The sequence below is a fragment of the Hipposideros armiger genome, unplaced genomic scaffold (assembly GCF_001890085.2).
Source record: "Hipposideros armiger isolate ML-2016 unplaced genomic scaffold, ASM189008v1 scaffold_3, whole genome shotgun sequence".
In the NCBI taxonomy this organism is placed as follows: domain Eukaryota; kingdom Metazoa; phylum Chordata; class Mammalia; order Chiroptera; family Hipposideridae; genus Hipposideros; species Hipposideros armiger.
Window position 1 is genome coordinate 7980596 of NW_017731353.1, and position 9713 is coordinate 7990308.

At 58.1% G+C, this 9713-nt stretch overlaps 1 protein-coding gene across 1 annotated transcript in view; it reads left to right on the top strand.

The window, feature by feature from the left end:
* The window catches only part of AGPAT2 (1-acylglycerol-3-phosphate O-acyltransferase 2), a 26440-nt gene that overhangs the window by 2544 nt on the left and 14183 nt on the right, over positions 1–9713 (top strand). The window lies entirely within an intron of this gene.

A 9713-nucleotide genomic window follows, 5' to 3' on the forward strand; every position in this document is an offset into this window, starting at 1 on the left:
CAATGATGGTGCCAACTTGGGCCAGTGAAGCAACGTCCTCCACAACTAGACTGAAGAACAAAACGACAGCAACTTGTCTGCTCCCCTTCCCCCAATTCCCCAGCACTGTTCCCATCCCCCCAATTCCCCAATAAAAATCTTTTAAAAAAAAAGAAAAAGAAAAAGATACAGGTGAACGAGAATAAAGAGAAGTCTCCTGTTACCTCGACGTCTAACTGATATTAGTTAGCACTGTAGCATCTAAGTGCACAGCTTTCCAGGTGTAGTCACACGCGGCCCCCGGTAGACACTTGCGCACATGTGTGTACTTGATATAAATGAGGCCACGTGCTCTGCACTTTTCTGTGATCTGCTTTTCTCAATAGAACTGGAGTCCTCAGCCAGACTCCTGGGGACCCTCCAGTTCTCAGTGACGTTTTCCATGTTGTGCTTTATTTTGATATGTGAAAGAGACTGTCTAACCCTCATAATAAGAACAAGCTTCCCTTTGGCGTCAGAAACACTTGTTTCCGCCCAGCGTCTTGGACTTCTTGAGGGGCGCCTAGGCAGGGCCACACATCAGTGTGGGGCTCGGGCAGACCTCGGGGCCCGGACAGTGTTCTTCCCCTTTGAAGGGTCCAGGTCAGCTCCGTTTCAAGGGCTGCACAGTATTCTGTGGCCTGAGTGGACCCTAGTTGTCATCAGTCGCCTCTCAGTGGCATTTAGGATGTGAGAGCTTTGTCTTTCCTGAAGAAGGCTGGGTGCGTGACCTTCTGGCTAAGCCTCTGCCCCATTCCTCAATAATTAACTTAGAACAGGTCCCGGCAGGTGACACTTCTCAGCCAAAGGCTTTGAATGGGCTGCTTTCCATAATATGCTCCACAGAGCCCTCCCCTGGGGGTAGTTGAGGAAGAGTTGCAGCCATTCCAGGGGTAGGGGTTTGGGGGGACACTGATAGGGGACAGGCCCCTGCAGTAACATGAACTAGGAGAACTCTGGGGTGGCAGTCCTGGGGGAGCTAGCCTCCTGCCTGCTTCTCTCCGGGCCAGTGGCACTGGCTTCTGGGGCAGCAGACTGTCCTTCTCTGTGACCCCACCCTCACCCCAACCCCATTTTCCTTTCAGTCCCCAGAAAGCACGTGCTCTTCCCAGCTTCAGTGTCTTCGCCAATGCTGCTCCCTCTGCCAGGAATTCCACCACCCACCCCACCTCCCCTTCACAGCAACCCCTGCTGGGGTGGGGGGGTCCCAGCTCAAATGACCTCTCACAGGGTCCTCCTAGCTGATGGGTCACTTGGGCCCCCTTAATGCTGGGCTTCCCCATGGGACCAGGACCCCTGACTACCTCCCCCCATCAGTGTGGGGCTCTCTGCTGGCAGGATATAGGCACAGTGCTGTGACCCCACGTGACGACACGGGTGGCACCTGGGCAGGGCCCACTGTCCAGGAGGCCCACAGCTCTTTCTAAGAGCCCATAGAAGTGGTTTCATCTCTTTTCAAGTCAGAAGGAAACAAAGTGAACTTTTAGGGTTGATGATTACATTTGTATTTCTACCAACACAGTCCTAGAATACAATTTTCAGTGTGTTTTATGGAGGAAGAGCCCACGGGTGAGGTGCTGGGCCCTGCACGGGGGGCTGGGGATGGACCAGAACTGCTGGATAGAGAAGACAGGAAAGGCATGTTTTGTAGAACGGAAAAAGAAAGGAGGAAAGAAAAAGAAGAAATGAAAGAAAGGAAGAGGGGAGGGAGGCAGGGAGAGAGGGAGGGACAATTGTGTCCCAGGTGCGGGGTGGCCCCAAGAGCAGACGGCCTTGTGACTGGTTTGGGGGCTCTGCTGCCCCCAGCCTCCAGGGATCCCACTGGCACAGCCCCCGCTCTGTGTGCACTGAGGGGACGGGGAGACAGCCCGTGACGGACTGCGCTGGGCTGGGGAGTCCGGGGGAAGAAAATGACACTCAAATAGGAGCAGAAGGAGGGAGGAGACAGGCTCTAGCTGAAGCCCCGGCCCCAAGTGCCGCCCCACCTGGGCCCTGGGAGACACCTTTGCGGCCTGGCCCAGAGAGTCACAGGGGCCTGCAGCCCTCCCGCTGGGCTCCATCTCAGGGTGTCTCCAGACAAGAGCCCAGGGCCTGCTTGCAGTCCAGGAATGACCACTGCACTCACTGACGGGCAGCTGGCCCTGGGCAGGTGGTAGGCTCTGGATAATTACCAGGCCGTGGCCGGCCCCCTGACCCCCAGGGGCAGAGGAGGGGTCCAGGAAACCTGGAGCTCCGTTCTGTAGTCCACCCTCCTGGCATCTGTCCACTAGAGGGCAGTGCAGCCCAGCCGTTGGAGAAGGCCAGGCAGGTTCTGCAGGTCGGGCTGGGAAGGTAGGGAATCCCTCCAGGGGTTTGGCCCTAGTCTAGGGAGACCGTCCCAGATAAATTACAAGATGCCACTTGGATGTGCCTGTCAGATCAACAACGAACAGCACTTTTTAGTGCAAGTACGTCCCAAATGTTACACGGGACCTACTTATGCTAAAAAGGTGCTGTTCCTTGTTGATCTGACATCCCAATCTGACCCCACATCCGGCATTTGTATCTGCTAGAATGGACGCCCAGTGCAGGGAGCCTGGGTGGGGCCGACGCTCAGATTCCAAGCTCATTAGCTCAGTGACGGATGTCAGCACGGGTCACCAGGAGGCCATACCTGCCCCAAGCTCTGACTCAGGTGAAGTGACACTGGCACCAGGGCAGGATGGGACCACTTGGGCTGAGTTCAGGAAACTTGCCTTTGGCTTCTCACCCACTCACCTTGACTCCAGATTCATTTGTCCAGGCTTCTGGGTGGTGAAGGGTGTGTTGCTGGTCAAAGGCCAGAGAACCAGGCCCGCTCGCTCTGGAAGGGAGGGAGCCACTTGCGCTTAACGTTGTTGTGCTCTCTAGACTTGTGCAGCGCACGACCTGCATAGCTGTGCCCAGCGGTCCTGGGCAGTGTCTGCCTCCTTCTTCGCCCAGGGCCTCTCTCCCTCATGCCCGCCTGCCCGGCTTCCGTCACACCACAGACCCTACTCCTGCAGGAGTCTCCTTGGTATTATTTAGGTCATGAAGTCACCTGCAGTTAAGCTGGGTGATGATGAGTGGAGATGGGGGCTCTGACTCACTTTCCCACCCTTGGGGGCTGCTACTCACCCCGGTGCCATTGGTCCAACACCCCACCCTCGTCTGAGTGAGTGTGTGCGTGCGTGGACACAGTGGGGCAGAGCCAAGAGCTCAGACACCGAAGCCCCTGGGACGGGGTCTCCATGAGAAAATGGAGAGAGGACAGCAGAGGGACCCAAGGCCACGTGCACGTTACCTGCACCCAGCCCATTTCTGCTCTGCTTGCTCAGAGGCACGCCTACCGTTCCTGCCACCGGCTTTTCCTGAGGATCCCCAGAGCCCCTAGTTCCCTTTCTGTGGGCAGGGGGCCCTGCGATTGTCCCCCGATACCCCGTGAGCTGGCAGGCTTCAGGCAGCATGCATGCTGCTCTTCTGAGCTTGAAAGGAAAGAATCCTTCATTTCTTCATTTCTTCATTCATTCATTCCCCCAAGGCTTGTGGGCACCTGCTGTGGGCGAGGCCCCCATGCAGTCCCTCGGGATGGAGGAGGAAGCTGCAGAGAGGTCTCAGGGCTGGACACAGAGAAGGGACTATGGGGGGCGGCCGGTTAGCTCAGTTGGTTAGAGCACAGTGCTCATAACACCAAGGTTGCCGGTTCGATTCTTACATGGGCCACTGAGCTGCGCCCTCCACAACTAGATTGAAACAACTACTTGACTTGGAGCTGATGGCTCCGGGAGAAACACACTGTTCCCCAATAAAATTTAAAATAAAAAGGGACTATTGGAGTAAACTAAAGGGGAGGCAGTGACATAGGGGACAGGATGCCCACCTCACTGCCTCCCATTTGTGGAGACCAAGAGCCCGGCAGGACCCTGGGACCCTGGCTCCCCCGCCTGCACAGGTAGCACAGGTCCCCTCGGCCCAGGTCTGGTCTGTGTGCACAAAAAAAAAGGGGGGGGGGTGTTATCATCGAGGATCTGATCATAAATTCCTAACTGGGCAGGTCCTGGCAGGTCGTCACACCCCAGGCCTATAACTTTTTAGTAAAAGGCTTATCTCTGCATAAGCCAGGCCTGTCCATTGTTTCCGTGCATCTAGGTCAACAAGCCTTTGAAATAAGTGGAACCACCCTCTGGGGAGCACATGATCTTGTTAAGTGTCCTGTCATCCAATCCCCACCTCCTTCGTTCCAAATGCATCAAAGAAGCTGCAAAAAAAACGGTTATTCCTGAGAGCATTTGAGATCTTGCTTCCCAGCATACGTCATCAGTTTGGTTACAATAAACTCTTATAAAAATCCTCTACAGGTTTGGACATTTTTTAAGTTGACAACAGGCTTGGAGGAGGACAGAGGACATGGGAAGGAAACACTGCTGCAGAAGAGACCCACGTTGGGAGAGCCAAGTGGCTCAGTCGGTTAAGAGCTTCCTTAAGAGCATGAACTCTGAGCAACAGGGTTGCCCGTTTGATTCCCACGTGAGCCAGTGAGCTGCGCCCAAGCTGAGCTGCCAACAGGTGGCAGGATGGCTCAGCTGGTGAGAGCACGTGCTCCTAACAACAAGGCTCCCTGTTCGATGGTGGACTATGCCCGCCGCAACTAAAGACTGAACTCGGCACCTTGAGTTGAGCTGCCACCCGGGTGGCTCAAGGGATAGAGCGTGCGCTCTTAACAAGGCTGCCAGTTCAACTCCTGCATGGAATGGTGGCTATGCCCACCTACAACTAATTGAACACAGCACCTTGAGCTGAGCGGCTGCCAGCTGCCCACGGGTAGCCGGATGGCGACCGGACTTGGAGCTGAGCTTGCTGCGCCCTCCACAGCTAAGATTGAAGGACAATAACTTGGCTATTCCCCTTCCCCAATTCCCCAATAAAATCTTTAAAAAAAAAAAAAAGAAGAAGAAAAGACCCACGTAAAGTGAAGTCCCACCTCCCCACCGTGAGGGCCTTGTGTCCCTGAGTGCCTTGCTCCCATCTGACCAGGAGGAGACCACAGCCCACAGAGGGGATGGCCAGAGATGGTGGGGGGCAGAAGTCAGGCCTAAGTCTCTGCAAAGCCGAGTGCCCGACCTCCCACCTTCTGCCTCATCTTGTCAAGGAAAGACCCTGAGGAAAAGTGGAAAGTCGCTCCCTAAATTGGCGAGTTTGAGTCTCCAGATTGGGTTTACCAAGGTGCGGTCAAAGGCCCTTCTTGGCCCGGGACCGTGCTCACAGAAAGGACGTCCTGCCCGGACGGTCAGGAGGGGCAGCAGCCGCTGGGAGCTCTCCAGGGCTGCGGCAATTCAACGTACTCGGTGGAAGGGTGAAGGAGGGCTGGACAGCTGGCAGGGCAGAACCCCCCTCCCTCCCTTCCTGTCCCTGACTCCCCCCAACCCCCCCACTCCACTGTCAGAGGCAGGTCGCTAGCCTTCACAGCGGGAGGACACCCCCACCCCAGCCCCTTCTCTAGCGCTTGTTTCCTCTGCCCGCCCCAGTGGTGAGAGGCAGGACAGCAGGGCCCGGGGCACCTCAGACCCTTGGCCCAGAGAGGTGCCCCTCAGCCAGCAGCCAGAACCGGGAGTGGTGGGGAGAGGCAGAGGGCGGCCTGCTTGGCCTCCAGCCCCTTCCAGTCCCATGGGCTGGCCTGGGGAGCACGGACTGGGGCAGCTGACTGAGTCTGGACGCCAACTGGACCATGGGTGAGGTGGCCAGAGGGCAGCATGCCCTAGGAAGAGCTGCTGACAAGCTGGCATCTCACACACAGCCTATCCCACCAAATCTCACTAGGCCCCCGGGAGCCCATCACTGCCCCCTGACACAGATAAGGAAACAGGCCCAGAGAGGAAGGGCTGGCCCGGGTCACCTGGGGGGCAGGACAAGTCCAGCCCAGCCTGGCCGTGGGCTCGTAGGCTGGCACCATGTCCTGTCTCCCACTCCATCTTGCTGGGCCCCTGTGTTCCTGTCTGGCAGTGGGGGGCTGGGTAAGGCCATCTCTGAGGGCTTATACAAGACCCAGTTACTGGCCCATGTCGGAGGCAGGACAGCTGGTGGGGCCATTAAGACACTGGGCTCAGGGCCTCCCTGGGCACTGCCCTGTGTTTTCTGCCTTTCAGCCCCTCTTCCCAGCCTTGTGATCCAGGGTCTCTGGATGGTACATCCACATGGTGGTTTCCCATTGGCCCGAGCCCAGGCCACATGTCCCCAACTCCATGTGCCCTGGCCAGCACCCCCTGGAGCCCTGGCCTACCACCTCCCCCTGCTTCCCTGGGGGTTTGTGACCCCAGCACCGCCCACTGCAGAGCCCCAGAAACTGGGGCCTCACCTCATCTATTTTTAAGCACACGCCCATGAAAGATTTACAGGCTGCTTTATTTACAGGTGTCGGGATGGCATCTGCGCCTGGTGGCACACCCACCACGAGGTCTGAAAACACACAAGCCCAGCGACACTCTGCCTGAGCCCCAGGGCAGGCCAGCTCCACTCACAGGCCCCGCCGCACAGGGCCCGGCTCTCCAAGCTGCGGCCCTTCCTCCGGCTCAGCCTCCAGGCCTGGACTCCATCAGTCTTCTCCCCGGGAGGTGAGCCTCCTAGAGACGCCCCCCAGAGGGAGCAGGGGGCTCGTAGGGGTGCCTTCTGGTGCTCCCCACCGGCCAGCTATGCAATCAGCTGCTCCCTGGTCCACACCCTCCCTGAGCGTGAGGGACTGCAGAGACAGCCTCCCTTCCCTGGCTCTCCTCCTGGCCTTGTTTTCTCCTGGTTTGAGGGAGAGGAAGTCACCCGCTCAAGATGCGAGAGGCAAAGTCAGGACTGGCCCTCGCTTCCAGGAGCCTCCCGGGAAAGAGGCCTGGGGACAGGTGCTTCTTTCATCTCAGACGGCGAGAAAACAGGCTCAGGCTTGGTTATGTAACTTAGAGACTGGAGCAGCTCACCAGACTTCAGAGGCTGGGTACCCCACCCCTGCCCCCAGTGCCACGTGGCAGGCGGGAGGGGTCACACAGTGCCGCTTTGTCCCCACTTCCAGGAATGGAGAGCCTTTGCCATTTCCTCCAGACCCCACCCAACCCCAGAGAAACAGAGGCTGCAGGGTACCACCCTGCCCCCCATCCCTTCCCCACAGAAGGAGGCTGTGGGTGGACCTGGTCAGCCTCTGGCCAATCTGCGTGCCCAAGCCAGCGTGCCCCCTGTGCCTAGTGGCGTTCCCCTCCCCTCGGCTGTGGGCTCCCCTGGGCCTCAGGAGGTGGTGCCAGCTCAGCCTTGACTGTGTCACCTGATGCCATGTGCTGTCTGGCTGGGTCCCAGCAAATGCCCAGGAGGGCTCTCAGCTGTTGCCCAGCAGAGGACAGGACTGACTCACACCCAGCACCTTCCCTGGGTAGTCATGGGGACTCGGGGCGCCCTGGGAGGGTCAGACAGGACACTGCCCATCCCTGCCCCTGAGACCAGCGCTTCCCTTCTTTTGCCATGTTCTTGGGAGGAAGCTGAGTAGACCCCAGGCCAGTCCCTGCTCAGCGCAGGATCACTGATTTCAGAGAGAATCTCATAGTATCTCCACCGACCGAAAAGATTCTGAGTCTCACTTTCTAGAAACAAGGAGCTTTTGTTAACTTTCCAAATAGAGGGCTACAGTAAAATATTGAATATTTGGTTCAGACCCAACCCGTGGAGTCTCACGCCACCTCCACTGGCCCAGCCCTCCCCCTCCAACTTCTTGTCAGAGGAAAAGTGGACGTTTTCTTTCAACACTTCCCCAAGAGGAGGACGGAACTGGGGAAGGAGGTGAAATTGGGCAATAGCCTCTTCATCTGAGGACACAACAGCATCCAGAAGCAGTACCCCCCAGGGAGCAGGAGCACGACAGGGCAGCAGGCGTGGCAGACAGGGACAATGGGGTCAGCTTCCTCCCCTGTCACTTCCTGTCTGGGTGATTGTCACCTCTGGGGGCCCCAGTTTCCCATCTGTAAAGTGGGGGTGCATTTGCTCTTGAGAGGAACATTTGTTGAGCACCTACTATGTGCCAGGCATTCATAGTTCTCAGTGCTGGTCATACACCAGTCAACGGAACAGACAAATCCCAGTGGAGTGGGGGCAGGATAGCAAACACACACACACACAAATGTGCAGCTAAGTGCTAGGAAGAGGGAGGCCGTGGTGGGATGTGAGTGATGGGTGGGGTCCCTCGGAAAGGGTGCAGCGCTGGAAGCTACAGGACCAGAAAGAAGCTTCCGGGGAACGTGGCCCTTTCTGCCCTCGGGTTGGTGAGGACTGGATTCTGTCCATCCAGTAAGGACCCTGGGGTCCTCCAGCCGAAAATGCTGCTACCCCTCGTGTGAGAAGCCCATCATGACCCAGCCTACGCTCACCGTTGCTACCTGCAGCGCCCTGGCTGTAGGGCGCCCACCTGCACCCACCAGCTTACTCTCCCAGAGTCACCCTGTCATCTGCCCCAGGGGCTGTGAATCCTGCAGCAGCCCAGTGCCCCGTTCCTGGGGGCTCTCAGGCCTCCTCTGATGGGGCAGCCGTGTCCTGTTCCAGGAGTGGAAAGAGGGACAAGCTGGTCTCTTTAAACTGATACAAAATAATGGCCAGACAAGGTGGAATGAGGCTGAACTGAGAATGCTCCCATGGGCGCTCCTGCACACAGTCAGCCCCATAGCACCTGCGAATGGGCTACGAACAGCCCAGCAGGAAAGCCCCACCGCCCCAGGGCCAGAGGTCCGCACTCTTCTCAAGACTGAAACTTTTGTATTTGGCAGAGGAAACTGAACAGGTTTTTGTTTGTTTGTTTGTTTGTTTGTTTGTTTGTTTGTTTGTTTGTTTGTTTGGGGGGGATGATGGTGTCAGTGACAGATTTCAGTAACAGGTCACCTTAGCATCTGAAAAAAGGAAGAAGCCAATAGCATTGTGAACGGCCTTGGGCCTTGGGAGCGCCAAGCACAGTGGGCGTTTCCTAAACTGCAAAAAAACACAGGACCCCAGCCCACCACGTGGCGAGGACTTGTGCAAAAAGGAAACTTGGTTTCACAAACTCAGGTCGGCTCCCTGAGGCCTGCCGGCTGTCCCCGCGCAGGAATGATCTGGAACAGCCTGGCAGGGCCCCTGCCCCCAAGCCAGCGCTAACGGCACTGCTGTCCTGCCAGGCTGGCGGCCCATCAGCTAAGCTGATGTGAACACTGTTGCCTGATATCTGCACCTGGCCCCGAACCAGGAGCGCCCGCGGTGACACTGCTCCTGGCACCCAAAGCGGCACCCTCAGCCCCGCCCAGAAACACGCCCCATTTCTACTGCTACCCCCTCCCCCAACCCGTTTGCGCCCACCAGGCCCCGCGAGGCGAGGTCGCCCCAAGGCCGGCTGGGTCTCCCCGCAATTGCGCCAGGGAACCCGAAGGGGCAGACTGCCCGTCTAGGTGACCGTTGGTCACTCGGGCGCAATTCAAGGGCCCCTTTGTGCAGCGAGCGGGCTGGCACGGGTGGCCACGTCCTTGGGCCGCCTTTGGAGCGGTGGTCTGAGTCCAGGGGCAGCGGCGGCGAGGGTCGGCCCGGAGGTGGGGGACACCCGGCAGGCCAGGAGGCCCAGAATGTGGGGGCTGCGAGGGGGCCGCGGCGCCAGCGCCGAGGTGACCCGGCGACAGGAAAAGGGGGAGTGCCGCGGGGCGGGGCGGGGCGGGGCG